Raw genomic sequence first — 10,942 nt, forward strand, 5'->3', positions numbered from 1 at the left:
GATGACCTAAGTTTCTGGCTTCTGACAATCCATGCCCCAATCACCGAAGCGTTTAGCGTATATACCAGCAGATTCATTATCACACTTTTTCTCTGCATCTGTAGATCTACTTTTAAATAAATATCTGTACGCTTTAAAAATCATTTAAAATTTTAAAAAAGGATGGGGCACCAGTTTGTTGGAGTGAAAGATTAGAGGGAGTGTGAGCTACAGAGAAGACCAGGGGGTTGAAATCTATCTCCACCTTACTGCACCATCTGTATTAGTGGAATGAGAATTGTATGTATCATGAAAGAAAAGCTTTGCTCTAGCAGGACCCTTTCAGCTAATCCAAACATGACAGTTGATTTGATATCTGGAACAGGGTTGCAAGTGCAGCCATAACCACTGCCAATCAGACTCTTGCAGGTGGGACACAATCCAGCTTTGCCCTAGGATTCACAGGAGCTGCAGGCTCTACTTCCTCCACTTCCTTCAGGGGCAGCATGGTCTATTATAAAGATGAACTAAATCATGATTTTCCAGCACTTGCTCTGGAGGGGAAAGCGATTGGAGAGCTGTTCCAAAGACCGGATGCACTTGCTGTCCAGCAGTTGACAGCTGCTCAGCAAAAGCAATATGTTCTTGCAGCAGTGCATCGACCTCACATTACAAGTTTTTTTCTCCCACTACATTAGTCCCCAATCCATATATTATCAATGCTGCTTCCCCAGGAATGAGCCTTTACACAGCTGGAGTAGCTGTAGCAGCAACAGTAGGCCCAGCTGTGGTCCCACATCAATATTATGGACTTACTCCATGGGGAGTCTAACCTGCCTGTCTTTTCCAGCAGCTACTAATTCTGCTAATCAGCAGATTACTCCACAGGGTCAGCTAGGACAACAGTAGGTTCTCTGAGAAAGAACTAGCCAGCATCCATTGACCACAAACCAGAACCAGCAGAGACAACAAACAGATGCACTCATGGCAGCTGCATCAATGAATTCTGCCCTTGCATTTGGCCAAGGTCTGGATGCAAGCATGCCAGGCTAAATAATTCTGGCTCCTGCTCCTTACCATGACCAAATTAGTGCCCTTGTGGTGAATGCAGTAGCAAGAAATAGTCTTGGAGCTCCTGTTCGACATGTACTTCTGCACTAGTCATCTTGAACTCAGCAGCACAAGTAGCTGTTGCAGCAGCTGCAGCTTCAGCCAATGGAGCAGCTAGTGATCTTCCTGGAATAACAAATGGACCATTTTGCCCTTTAGGAACCCAGCAGCCTCAGCCCTAGCCCCAGCAGCCCAATTACAACTTGACATCCTACTCTTTCTATGGCAACAATCTGTGAGTAGCAATTCACCGAGAATCTCACTCTTCTCCCAGGGTTCTGTGGAGTCTGAGAACACATCTTTGGGATTTAGATGTAGCAGTTTTCTCAGGACCACCCTGGGTCAGCACTTGGTGGGTTTGAAACAGCCATTGCAAATTTCAACACTGGCAGTGGCTCTCAGCTGCGACTCCTTGACTAGTAACAGTGACCTTTACAAGAGAACATTGACCAACTTGACCATCATTGGACACATAATGCTCTTAGCTTTAACTCCTTCCTGAACCCATAGGCATGCCTCTCCCTAGTCAGGGACCAGGACATTCACAGACACCACCTCCTTCCTTCTCTTTGCCTTGATCCTCTTCAAACTTAAACCTGGGAGGACTCACAAATGGCAGTGGGAGGTACATCTCCACTGCCCTAGGTCCTGAAGCAAAGTACCACAGCATGGGCAGCACCTCCAAGCCTTCTTTTCTTCCTCCTGTTTGCAATACTGGGTGTCTGGTATCATCGCGCCAGGCCCAAGCAGACTTTTGGAAGATATTGCTACCCCAATTTACAACTTAGGGAGACTGCTGGGCATATCATGGATTTTTCCCAAGACCAACATGGGTTCAGATTCATTCAGCTGAAATTAGAACATGCCTCTGAGGTTGAAGCCAGCTTGTTTTCAATGAAATTCTCCAGCTGCATACCAACTAATGGGGGATGTGTTCAGAAATCACATCCAGTTCTTCTAATTGGACAGTCACTACTAGAAGCTGGCTTTGGCAGAATGCATTTGAGACTATGTCCTGTCTGTGACACTACAGATGCATGGCTGCTGAGTTACCCAGAAAGCTCTTGAACTCCTTCCCACAGACCAACAGAATGAGATGGTTCATGAATTAGATGGCCATGCCCTGAGTGTGTGAAAGACCAGAATGGGTACCACGTGGTTCAGAAATGCATTGTATGTGTGCAGCCCAAGCTCTTGCAGTGTATCATCGATGCTTTTAAAGGACAAGTGTTTGCTTTGTCCACACATCTTTATGGCTGCCAAGGGATTTGGAGAATCCTGAAGCATCATCTCTGACCAGACATTCCCTGTGCTGGAGGAGCTGCAAGAGCACACAGTACAACTAGTACAGGATCCATATGGGAATTACATAATACAGCACGTATTGGAGCACGATCGTCCAGAGGATAAAAGCGAAATTGTAGCTGAAATCCAAGGCAACATACTTGTATTGAGTCAGCACAAATTTGCAAGCAAGGTTGTCAAGTGTGTCGTCACTCAGAGCCTGCTATGTTCTTTGATCAGGTGTTCATCATGAATGACGATCCCCACCTTGCCTTTTACACTAAAATGAAGGACCAGTGTGCCAACTACGTGGTCCTCAAGATGATGGTATATGATATATGTAATGGATGATGTGGTACAGCGCAACCAGAGGAAGACTGGGATGCATAAGATCGCATGTAGAGGATGGCAAACACATCCTGAGCAAGCTGAAGAAATACTACATGAGGAATGGGATTGACTTAGGGCCAATCTGTGGCCACCCTAATGGTATTAACTGAGGCAAAGTACCCCTCTCTGCCATTGTCACCTACCTCACTGGCCCATTGGCAAATGCAATCAGCAACCGGAAGTGTTCAAGAATAGACTCTGACTTGGGTGGACGGATGCTCCATCCAATTAAAAAAAAAAATCAAATCCTCAAGTGGAAAAGCCTTTGTAAATTCAGTTTTGTTACACATTACATGTGTTAATTATTATTTTTAATTGACAGATTGTCATAGTATTTTACTGGTGTATAAGGTGCTTGTACATCAGTAACCAGTGTACATGGAGACCGACTATTTTGCTCAATATTGTATCTATATTCCCTGTGTGGAAACTTTCAGGGTGGTTAGTTTAACAGAAACAACAACAAAATTAAGAATTAAAAAAAGCTTTTAGCTCATTGTCTTACTGGCAAGTTTTACAAATAGTTCTTCTCCACTTCTTTGTCATTTTAATAAAAACACAGAAACAAAAAACTTCACAAATTTGAATTTTAGTTACATGATCCCAAGCTAGCATTTAGCACTCTTTATAAAATATAATATATAACATACAGCAAATAAATATGCTATATAATAAATATTATATACATATATATTTATTTATTTATTGGAAGGCATTTTAGAGTTACTGTATCCTGGGTTGATGGCAGTGAATTCTGGGAGCTTGTGGACATGGTTTTTCTGGACAGACACACTGCAGCAAGGGGTATAGTGTTTGCTCTGTGGGAAAGCAGGTGCCTGTGTGCCCTTCACAGCTGTTAACACTGAAAAGCAAAATCTGATTATTTAGCATGAAAAAAAAAGAGTCCAACTTTGCATTTGGTCTTGCTTCTACAAATATATAATGTATAGTTGGTGTAGTTTTTACATTTATACAAATTTGTAGTATTTTGCTGTTTTGATGTCTAATCTGTATCTATAATGTATTCTAGTAGTAGAATATACTTTTGATTGTATGATTGTATATTCATATATCTTGTAAATGTGGAGAAGTTTCAATTAACATAAACACATTTTTGGTAAGAAAGGAGAATTAGCCAGTCCTGTACATTTGGTGCATATTTATATCTTTTATGGTCTAGTGTACAGTGTTCTAGATTGTAAATTGTTATTTCAATCAAAATTTTTTTCTTTGAAGGAATAAATGTCCTTTATACAGCCTAGTCGATGTTTAAAAAAAAAAAAGCTTGGTTTTATTTGTCAGTTAGACAGTAGCGAGGTACTTTATAATTGTTAATTGAGATGGATTCAGTTCACACTAGTGCAAATTTTTTTTATCCTGAAAAAGTAATGTTTTGTTTATTTTGTGACAGACAGAAAGATTTGCAGCAGCTCAGCACTCTCTAGCTTTCCTTACAATCGAGCCCCTCTCACCTGGGAAAGCCTGAATTGCCTTCCCTGTTTTGTACAGCAGATGCATTTTATCCACTTGTAAGCAATTGTAACATACTGTGAATTTTCTATGTTTGAATTTAGAATTGTAACACTACACAATGCACATTTCCAGAGCCTTGGGTATATTTGCAATGAACTTTTCTGCAAACACACTTGTAACTTTATGTGCATCTCTAACAAACCTGTGTATGCTTATGCTTGAGCAGCTATTTTATTTGTAACTTTTGATAGATTATCTCTAAACAACGTGTGATGTTTATTTCCAAAAATGCAGAACTTTGGAATCTGAAAAAAAATTAAAAGAGTTGTTTTTTTTAAGTGAAGATACGTTTAGAAGTTCATGTAGATTAGCCCTCTATCACCTACGTAGTGGCGAAGATCTTCTCCCATTCTGTGGGTTGTTTTTTTACTTTGTTGATTATGTCCCTTGCTGTACAGAAGCTTTGTAGTTTGATGAGGTCCCATTTGTTTATTCTGGTCTTGATTTCTATTGCTTTTGGTGTCCTTCTTAGGAAGTAGGGACCTACCCCTAGATCTTGGCCTAATTGAATATTAGAACTTATTTCGGTATCTATCAGCTGTTCAAACTATCTGAATTCCCCTTCCTCAATTCCATTCCAGACTCCACTAATAATTCTAGGTCGTTCAAATTGAGATTTACATTTTAAGGTTTTTTTCACTCTCACATTATAAAGAACATGCATAATTTGTCTATGTATGGATTATTTCTTCTAACCTCGTAATCTCTGTCAGTATAATGCAAATGAGATTATTCTTTTTATGAGTGATGAATAATACATTTCATTTATATATCTTTATCCATTTATCTATCAATGGAAATCTTGGATGATTTCAATATTTTATGACTGAATAGTGCTACAATGGATATGAGAGTCCAAATATCTCTATCACATGTAGGCACTATATTCATTCCTTGAATGCATGTTTCATAAATCTATGCATTTATATATATATTAGTGTCATGCTTTGTTGCAATAGTTCTAACTTATGCCATTAAATTGGGTAATATAATTTTTTTTATGTCTTTTTCAATCTCAACAGTGCTTTCTAATTATCATTACAGAGGACATTCAAATCCTTGGTTAAACTTATTCCATGGCATTTTTAGTTTCTAGATTAGAATTTGAATTGTAATGCTCTTTTAATTTATGCCTTCAGAAGTTCAAAATTATTACATAGAACTTATTTTGTGGTATCAGTTTTGCACCCTGAACTTTCCTGAGTTTATCTTATCTAGTTTCCTCTTGGTGGCATCATTGGTTCCAATGTTATAGAGTCATATCATCCACAAGCAAGTGTAATGTGACTTCCTCCTTTGCTAGTTTTGTGTCCTTCATTTCTTTCTCTTCCTTAATTGCAAAGAATCAAACCTTCATGATTTTACTGAATAGGAGAAGTTAGATTGGGCGTCTTTGTTTAAGTTGTTACAAAAAAAAATTGCCAACAGTATTTGAGACAATGCTAACTATGAATTTGTTATATACAAAGTCCGTTCTACTTAAGCATTTCTTTAAGCACTTGCTGTAATAAAAAGTTGTTTTGTTTGTTTTTTCTGTGTTTTTTTTATTGTTAAATTTTCCTGTCTTTTCCTCCTCTGTTGAGGTGGTCATATAATTTTCGTCTATCATTCTGTTGATGTGATAAATAATGACATTTTAGTTACAGAATTTGAAACATTTATGCATTGTTAGAGTAAATACCACTTAATCCTGGTACAGTATATGGGCTTTGAAACATGTTGTTGGATTCAGTTTCCCAGTGTTTTGATGAGAATCATTAAATTCATGTTCATTACGGGGAACGTTCTATATTTTATATACATTTTCCTTGATAAGAAATGTTGTATTCAATCTCGTTACTCATGATCAATCTGTTCAACTTTTCCATTTCTTCAAAGTTCAATTGTGCATATAAAAACAGACAATTCTTGAAAATTTTTCCATTTCTTGACGTGTTGATGTCATTAGTAGCACCTAATGATTTTTCACATTACTCTTGCATCAGTTACAGGTACGTTTTAGCTTTTTAAAAAATTTTACTTACTTAAGCCTTTCCTCTACAATTCTAATTATTCTATCTTAAAGTTAATTGGTTTTTATCTCTCTTGGCAATCAGTTCCTCATTACATTAATCTCAACTGTGTATTTTTCAAATTTCTATTTGATATATTTATGCACTGATCTTTATTATTTCATTTCTGCCACTACTTTGGGGGAGATTTTTTACTTGTTTTTACTGTTACTTCAGTGAATGGACTTTTTCTAGCTTTATTGTTCTGTCCTTTACAAATTCTTACAATTCAAATATGTGTTTAACTGCCCCTTAAAGGGAGACACTGTTAACATTTTTTAAACTTTTGAAAGAAAGAGTAGTGTAATAAATATATTCACTGAATACACTTCTTTATTCAAAATGAAATGTATTCACATAGGCTATGTATTGTTTGCTCAGGAGAAGAGTTTGTTGAAGCCCTTTAGCTTTCCTTTTTTTTCCATTTGCAAATAAGATGTGCTCAAGCATACATACAAATACAAAAGCCTGATTTTTACATAAATTGCACACATTTTGTTTGTCTAATTTGAAAGGTTCATTGCGTCCTGTTAACATCATACAAATAGATACATTTATTCTAAATTAATATTTATCATAAGCATTTTAAACATTTATAAGAATTCAGCATAATTAATTATTGTATAACAATTTTCAAAGTATATTAAGCATACTGTATGTATTACAGGATTTTACCAAAATAAAACTACGTGGATAAGTAAAGACATATATGGAATCCTTTGTAGACGTATTCCTCCCATTTCTCTTAGACAAAATCATTTTCATAAATGTACTATCAAGATTTTCATGTATGTGTTTGTACCTCATTCTTGTGAATGTATGAAGAATATTTTATTAAAATATTGTTAATATTTCATCTTACATACATAATACCATTTGATTTTTTTTAAGATTTATTTATTTTATTACAAAGTCAGATATACAGAGAGGAGGAAAGACAGAGAGGAAGATCTTTCGGCCGATGTTTCACTCCCCGAGTGAGCTGCAACAGGCCGGTGCTATGCTGATCCAGTGCCGGGAACCAGGAACCTCTTCCAGGTCTCCCACGCGGGTACAGGGTCCCAAAGCTTTGGGCCGCCCGCAACTGCTTCCCAGGCCACAAGCAGGGGGCTGGATGGGAAGTGGAGCTGCCGGGTTTAGAACCGGCACCCATATGGGATCCCGGGGCGTTCAAGGCGAGGACTTTAGCCACTAGGCCATGCCGCCAGGCCCCCATTTTGATTTTTATCTGTAGCTCATTTATCTTAACTCTAGTATAGTATATTGACTCAATAACCTTTCACTTATTCTTCCCTTGTCTTTTTAATGGTTTTAGAAGTGTTTTCAGGTATTCTTAATTACAAGAAGAAGCACAATGAATACTCATATATTTCCCTACTGGAGTACATGCCTGAATGCTTTGTAGAGACCATCTGGAGGTAGAATTGCTATATGGTATGGAACACTGTAGTTTTGTCACTTCAGATATTCAGCAGCAATACACAAGAGTCATCTTTCTATTCCCTTACTTGGTATATTGCTGTTGTATAAATGTGCCTCAACTTTATAGGTATAAAATATTAATTTATTTTAAAGTTAATCTATTTGATTGTATTTGAAGGAAGACAGAGAGGAGATAGAGGGAAGAAATCATGAATGAGTTAAGTGAATCAGATATGCAGTCCCTGTTGCTAATTTTCTGCAGTATCCTCGGCTGGACCAGTTGGATACCTTGAGCTGAAAATTCCAACCAGTTCTCTTCTGTGCCTTGCAGAGATACAAACACTCGAAATGCTCATTTTAATATTCTGTAAATCTCAGCTGCTCTAATGAAATGGATCATTTGTTCTGTTTTCTTTATGACTTTTTAAATTTGCTTATAATTAGATTCAGTTGAGTACTATTTTATATTATATGCTAACATTCCGCAGTGAGTACATTGCTTTAATTTTGTATGTGATTTCTCTATTCATATAGAAATTTTTAATTATTGTATGACAAAATATGTATTGTACTTCCTTATGAATAATCTCTTATATCTAAATTGAGAAATTTTGGGTTGGCATTGCAGAACCGTGGATTAAGTCAACTGTTGAAATGCTGGCATCCATTAGAGTCCTGGCTGTTCCACCTCTGATCCTCCTTTCTGTATATGTACCTGAAAAGATAATGGCCCAAGTACCTGGGCTGCCGTTCGTGTAGAAGACCTAGATGATAGTCTAAGACCATAATTTTGGCCTGGTGCATTGTGAAATTTGAAAATATGAACAGGAGGATGGAAGATCTTCTGTTGTTTTTCTCTGCCTTTCTCTATTTCTCTGCCTGACAAATGAATGACTAAATAACTAAATAATCCTTTCAGGTGAGAACTATTGACCTATCCTAATATCATGATAATATTCTTCATTATCCTTTAAAAATTTTACTTATATTCATATACAGATGTTACATGATAGATCTGTCAGTATTCAATGAAACACTGATGCTTACTGAGTACAGATTGCAGGTACAAGTATAGGTTCTGGAATATAAATGGAGCAATTTAGTTTTAAAAATGGTGTGAAGTGTAGATAATATTTTTATTTCTGTAGTTCAGCTGAGGAAACAGGGGAAATGCCATTTAATTTGCCCACTATTAGAACAAATGTGATCAAGATGCATGGTCATTCTGGTTCTTCCTACTCAAAATACAACGTATACTTTTAGCATTAATTCAAATCTCATATAATAGCTGAGATGTAAATTAGAAGGTACTCTAGGGCAAACAGTAGGCTTAGCAGTTAAGAGCTATATCTCTATAATATGATGCTAGACTTTCTACTCTTGTCTGTGCCTACAATATCACGATGCATGTGTGCGGCAGGACATTGAACACGTATCTCTTACAGGGGGATTCTATTGCTGTGATAGTGGCAGGGGATTAATTGGTGGGGAGACAGACAGGGAAAGGAAAGGGAAATCCCTATTCCTACAAAACTGTACTGTGGTAAACAATAAAGCAAACTTTAAGATAATCAATTAAAGTGTTCAAAGAGATAGAGAGAAAAATGTCAGGACACTTGGGACCCATATCAAAGTATCTGATGATCTGATTGTTTACTATCTAGCTCTGGTTCCAATCCTAAAAAGGTGGAACCTGTGAGGCAGCAAGTTCCTGTGATTCCAGCAACTGTGCCTTTGACACCTGCTTGGAAGCCCTCAGCTCCCAGCTTCATTCTGACACCTACATGAAAGCTCCCAGTTCCCAGCTTCATTCTGGGCAGTGTACAGGTGGCTGAGAATGGTAGGGTTATGAACCAGTGGAATAGAAATCTGTTTCTGTCTTTGTCTTTCTATGTTTCTCTGGCCCTCAAATAAATAAATACTTCAAGCGTTCAAACATTACTTTTGATAATCAAATTTTGCTTGTATAAACTGGTTAAATATCAAAATTAGTGAAATGTATTAAATACCACTAATTACCTCACGTAATAATTTTAACAATTGCAATAAAAGGAATCTCTGTGCCAATCATTAACACTATTATACTAACCAACTAGCTTTAATAAATTCACTTTGTTATGTGTTCTGAAAGGTGGTTTAGGTATTTAAAAATGTTCTATGGGTATAGGGAAAGCACATATTATCACTGAAAATTAAAATGAAAGATAAGTACTTCAAAGATTTGAAAAGTACCTGTTTTTTTTATCTAATTATTTCATTGATTTTTCTACCCTACAAAAAAAAAAAAAGAAAGAAAGTAATTTCTGAGCTGATACTTGATGCTTATCGAGACTTCTCATTCAGGTTTATGTATATGGGTGATTATAACTTATTTAGTTTGTTTTCCATATTTTCCAAATATTCTTTGTGTTGTGATGCAAAATCTGGTAACAATTGACTAAAACAAATAGAAAATATGATCTGATATCCTATTCTATTTCTACTGTTTTGCAAGTTTTTGTGATTATTTTCCATAATATGGTTTTATAGATGTGGGAATTCTTCCCTCAACCTCCTCTCCTTCTTCCCCCTATACTGTTATAACAGTACAGTTTTTCAGCAACAATCACAAGTCCATCATTCTGCTATTTAAGTGTATCATGGCATTGTAATGATAGGCAACAGTATAAAATCTTATATTGTCAGGTTATATTTAACTGTTTCATTGCGAGTCCTCCTTTTATTCATGAGTAGAGATACATACTGCAACATATCTTCAGTTCCACATTTACTAGTCCCATTCTACAACTCATCTATGAAAACATACGTATGCATGTTTGCATATATATATATATCCATTTGTTTTGTATTTTGCATGAAGTTTAAAATATGTTAAAAATTACATATGGTATTTGTCATTTTGAGATTGGCCTATTTCACTGAACATAATGGTCTCCAGTTGGGACCCTTTTGTTGCAAATGGCAGAATTTCATTCTTTTGAGTATCTGAATGGTATTCCATGGAGGGGAATGATGCCTGAATAAAGGCCTGCTTACCACATTGCCTCAGCTTTTTTATCTTGAACAACTGAGTAACCTCTTCAAGAGAAGAGTAATCTCCCCTAGTTTGTTTTCAGTTATTAATTCCAAGTATAAAGGAAAATGGTTTGAAGAGTTAAGAAGCATGTCTGTCT

General features: G+C 36.6%; 1 pseudogene; it reads left to right on the plus strand.

Moving 5' to 3' along the window:
- The first annotated feature begins 485 nt into the window (after nucleotides 1-485).
- LOC101518644 (pumilio homolog 1-like) lies at nucleotides 486-2,873 on the plus strand (annotated as a pseudogene).
- The last annotated feature ends 8,069 nt before the right edge of the window (nucleotides 2,874-10,942 follow it).

This window comes from Ochotona princeps, chromosome 7, assembly GCF_030435755.1.
Source record: "Ochotona princeps isolate mOchPri1 chromosome 7, mOchPri1.hap1, whole genome shotgun sequence".
Classification (NCBI taxonomy): Eukaryota; Metazoa; Chordata; class Mammalia; order Lagomorpha; family Ochotonidae; genus Ochotona; species Ochotona princeps.